Source organism: Protopterus annectens, chromosome 7.part0 (assembly GCF_019279795.1).
Source record: "Protopterus annectens isolate FY-2018-M chromosome 7.part0, PAN1.0, whole genome shotgun sequence".
NCBI lineage: Eukaryota > Metazoa > Chordata > Ceratodontiformes > Protopteridae > Protopterus > Protopterus annectens.
In genome coordinates, this window is record NC_056739.1 from 434,197,353 (window position 1) to 434,202,352 (window position 5,000).

The 5,000-nt window shown below is 43.6% G+C and overlaps 1 protein-coding gene across 2 annotated transcripts in view; it reads right to left on the reverse strand.

Annotated features, from left to right (window-relative positions):
• SAT2 (spermidine/spermine N1-acetyltransferase family member 2) overlaps positions 1–5,000 on the reverse strand; it is a 302,999-nt gene that overhangs the window by 119,109 nt on the left and 178,890 nt on the right. The window lies entirely within an intron of this gene.

Consider the following 5,000-nt stretch of genomic DNA (forward strand, 5'->3'; position numbering starts at 1 on the left):
GTATTCTAAATGTAAAATCGAGACAGAAATGGTTTAATTTATCAACAAAGGAAAGGAAAGCACTACATAATTTGTCATCTGATGCCACCGTCAGAGTCATGAAAGGACAAAGGGACAGGAGTAGTAGTTATGAACCAGGACTCTTACATCAACAAAATGAATGAATTATTGAACGATGATTTCTATGAAGAGGTTTCCATGGTCACAGTCAACTCTCATTTTGATCATGTTGACAAGACATTGAAGTTCTTAAAAGGATAATTTTTACATTTCTGAGGATGATTTTATTTTCATGTGGTCTACCAATCCTTCTTTGGGCAAACTATTTATAGGTTCATACTAGGCTATCTGCCCGAGGGCATTTACAAGCCTAGCCCATCGTTTTGTGGCTTACGCCACCCCTTTAGTATGGGGAACTATACCCATTATTTTGCTGTGCCTCTGTCGAGCAGTGACACTGAGGTAATCCCTGGGGTCTGCCTCACATATACCGGGATTTTGTTCCACAGCATAGGGAGTCTTTGGGTGATGAATCTATCCCTCCAGCACGTCCTATTAATAGCCGTGTCGAGGTTTAAGTCTCCCGCCCTTGTGGCTCTGATGGATCTAGATTTTTTGAGGTGAAGCATATTCATCAAATCTGGGTTTGACATGGCCTTGTATGTTAGGCAAAGGTCACCTCTGAGTTAAAGCGCGTTGACTGAATAGAGCTGAGTTCTTTCAGTCGGGCAGCATAGGACAGATTTTGAGACCCTTTATCCTTTTGGTGAGGAACTTTGTGGCCTCTCCAGCTGCTGCAAGTGTCGGGTCAGATACATTCCGAATGGGGCATTGTACTCAATCATTGGTCTGATGAGTGATGAGTAGGGAGACAATGACCTCCCTTGATCTAGATGAGAATCCCTTCATGATAAGGTGGGCAATGTAGAAGGTCTTCCTAACTACTTTAGCTACATGGGTGTCGAATGACAGACTATCAACCTGGGTCCCCAGGTCCCTGATAACTTCTTCTGTGCTCCGTGGATTGCCACCTATTTGGTAGCTAGGGGTAACCTTGTTTTTCCCAAGGGTATGACTATGCATTTTGGCATTTAACTTTAGGCCATGGCTCTGGCACCAGTTATCCGTTTCTGTGAGACCCTTCTGAAGGATATCTGTATCAGATGTGTTTTCTACTATGGCGCCCAGTTTGCAGTCATCTGCAAACTTTGTCAGCCATAACCCTCCTGTGTTTGCTTGTACTGAGAAGTAGATGCCAAACAAGAGTGGGCCCAGGACAGAGCCCTGTGGGACACCACTTGTGACAGGCTTTGAGTCTGACATGGCGCCAGCAACTCTGACCCTGTGGGTTCTGTCACTCAGCCAGTTTGCAACCCATCTTGTGATGTATGGGTTAATACTTAAGCTGATGAGTTTTTCAATGATACCCGAGTGGGGTATTGTATCGAAGGCCTTCGCCAGATCGAGGTAGGCTGTATGGACTGCCTTTCCCTCATCAATGGCTTTGGTGACTGTTTCGAAAAAGTCAACCAAGTTTAAAAGGCATGATCTGCCTTTGACAAAGCCAAACTGGGTTGGATCCAAAGTCTGCAAATTCCCTATGTCTTTATTTATGAGGTCCATTATGATCCTCTCCATGGCTTTGCAGATAAGACTCGTCAAGCTAATGGGCCGGTAATTTCCAGGGTCAGTGGAGGCACCGCCTTTGTGAAGTAGGACCACAGTTGCAGTGCGCCACTCCCTGGGTACGTATCCAGAGGTAAGACTTTGATTAAACAGCTGTCCTAGCTGTGGGTTTAATTCCTCATTGAGTTCGTGGAGCACACAGCCGGGGACACCATCAGGTCCCATGGATGCTGTGTTTTTTGCTTTGGAGAGCGCAGTTCTCACTTGGGCCCTGGAGATGTTTGGGGGGCTGCAATCGCTTGGTATAGATATCTCTCCTTTTGGGGGGGGGAGGGGGGGAGAAGTTTGCACTGAACCTGTCAGCCAGTATGTTGGCAATGTCCATAGGATCAGTAATCTTCACATCATTTTGAACTAGTTCTGAGCATATCTGGGAGTTTCCTCCCAGGTTTCTAACATAGCTAAAGAAGGCCTTATGACTGTCTTTTGAGTCTTTAGCTATTTTTCTCTCAAAATTTGCTTTGGATGATTTTATGAGAGCTCTTAGTTTTTTACTTATAGTGATCAAGGGTGTCTTACCTTTTAAGGATTTTGCTCTATCTTGTAGTAGCTTCCTCCTTTTGTTGTAGAGTTTGTTTATGGCTGGGGTCCACCAGACTGGACGCTTGCCTTTGGTACAAAGAGTCTTTGTTTTGCTTGGGATTGCCTTATCCATGCAGTCCTGCAGGTGCTGGTAGAAGGCAGTTGTAAGTGATTCAGCGGCTTGTGTACTGTTTTCCGTTTGGGGCCTTAAAGGAGTACAAACTAGTCTTTAGAAATGTGAAGTGGGCTTTCGAGAAGTTGTTTACTGTGGTCTTTTTATTTCAGGTGGGGTGGGATGAGGACCTCCAGCGAGATTAGTTTGTGATCTGATCTCACCAGTGAGGGTATACTTCGATTGTTGAACATTGTGCTCCCATGTTCGTGATGATGAGGTCAAGTATGTTATCTCCTCTTGTGGGATGGTAACTAGTTGTTCCATGGCATTTGAGTTTATGAATTCCAGGAACTTTTGGGCTAGGTGTTTGGGCTTGAGTAGTGTTCCCAGTCTATATTAGGGTAATTGAAGTCACTTAGTATGATGGTGTTTGGTGATACATTTATCCCCTCTAGTGTTTTCAGGAAGGCCATGTGAGGTTCCCGAGTTTGTGAGGGTGGCCTGTAACATGCTACAATTTGCAGAGCAGTCTTGCCTATGGTTAATTGCACCTGGATGGTCTCCGATGCATCATGCATTGCCACCAGTCTTGAGGTGTGGGTGTCCTTGATGAATATGGATACCCCCCTCCTTTCTTGGTATTGTCCGGATTTTGGGGCCGGAACGCATGATATGAGGTAAAACCTGATAGTGCTGGGGTGCTCTCAGGAGCCTTGAACCAGGTTTCTGTCACAGCACAGACATCGATGTTCTCCATACTGAGAAGGGTCTCCAGTGCGTGCATTTTGAGATTCAGACTTCTGGCATTGAGCAGCATTACCCTTAGTTTTTTTTCCTTTTTTGTGTTCTAGGGTGGTAGGTTTAGAATTTGAGCCTTGCCTAAAAAGGCACTATGGGGTGGCAAGAGCCTTTGCCAATATCCGAATCCCACGGGTGACAGGTGCAAGCCGCCCCTTGCGGCAGCGTGGCTTGTCCAGCATGTCATCCCAGGCAGACAGACACTGATCCCCTTGAATGACACCAGTGTTTAAGCCAATTGTTAAAGCTGATCATCTTATCTCTGTATTGTGGCATCATTCTTGGTGAAGGTAGGATACTGCTCAAGGTCAGGGTCATACCTGCCTGGGCTACATAATCAGAGAGCTCCTCAATGTCTCTTTTCATGTAGTCCAAGGAGGTGCCTCAGGTCGTTTACACCAGCGTGGACAATGACTGAGTCATATTTGTACCTGCTGTTGAGACCCGAGTGCTTGCGTTATGTGGCGGATTCTAGCGCCCGACAGGCAGCTTACTGTGACCTTCTCCTTACTCAGGCTGGTGAGCGGGACGCAAGGGTCTCTGACTATGGAGTCACCAATGACTAGTGTGTCTGGCATTTTGTTTGGCCTTAAGGGCTGTGACTGTTTGACACTCTGACTGTGAGGTCTATGTGTTGCAGGTGATGTGTTCTGAGGTGGTGGTTGTTTGGGTGTCTGCTTTGGTGGCCTCTGCTGTTTTGGTAGATTTTTGATCAGAGCCTCCGAGTATGTCTTTGTGTGTTTATGTGTATGATTTGAGGTTATGATGGTACTATGTGAGACTGGGTCTATAGTGTGTGTGGTAACCTTCTCCTCCTGACTGGTCTTGCCAGTCCTATGTTGAGAGAGCTCAGCCTCCAGTTTGGCCGTATAGTTGCATCTCTCGCATGTATTTGTGTTTTGTGGGAGGAGGAGAGGGTTGTCTGTGTACATGAGGCAATTGTAACATTGCCTCAATATTCCCAGGTTCACCAGCTGAGCAGGAGAGGACACTGCATAAGAATTCTAAAAATCCCCCATTTAGACTGATCATTTAAAACAAAAAGGACAAAGACTGAAAACATTGCTGAATACATTGATTTCGTTCTCAATCCATTGGTACAAAAAACACATTACTACATCAAAGACTCGTGGGATTTTTTGAACACACTACACAACAGTAACATTGATGTATCCAACTGTATTCTAGTGACTTTGGACATTGTAGCCTTGTATACCAGTATACCCCACACAGAAGGTGTAGAATATGTCAAACACTATCTACTTAAATATGCCAACTTTCAAAGAAAACAAATAGAAAGTTTAGGTACACTTATTTCCTTGGTTTTAGATATTTTTTTTCTTTTTAATGGTTCTATTTACTACCAAGTCAGAGGGGTAGCCATGGGAACCAAGATGGCTCCAGCGTTTGCCAACTTAGTTCTTGCTGAATGGGAAAAGGACACAGATTCATTTACCTGGTTTTTATTTTATGAAATGTTACAAAAGATTTATAGATGATATTTTTTTCCTATGGGAAGGCAGTATAGACCAACTTAAAACGTTTGTCAATAGTTTATCTGAAAGTATTGGTTTTCTTAAATTTGTTATAGGTAATTATGGTGACAAGGTCTCATTTTTGGATATTAATGTTTCTATCAACAGGACTAACAACTGCTTTGAATCTTCCATTCACTGTAAAAGTACTTTTAGGAACAATTATTTAGACTTTAATAGTTCACATCCGTATTTTATGAAGAGGAATGTAGTGAAGAGTCAGTTCATTAGGGTATCTAGATTAACAAGTAACAATTCTATTTTTGATAAAGAATGACTTTTTATCCACTCAGAAGAACTACCCTATTGGTTTAATTAACTCTATTAGAACAAAGATTACAGAG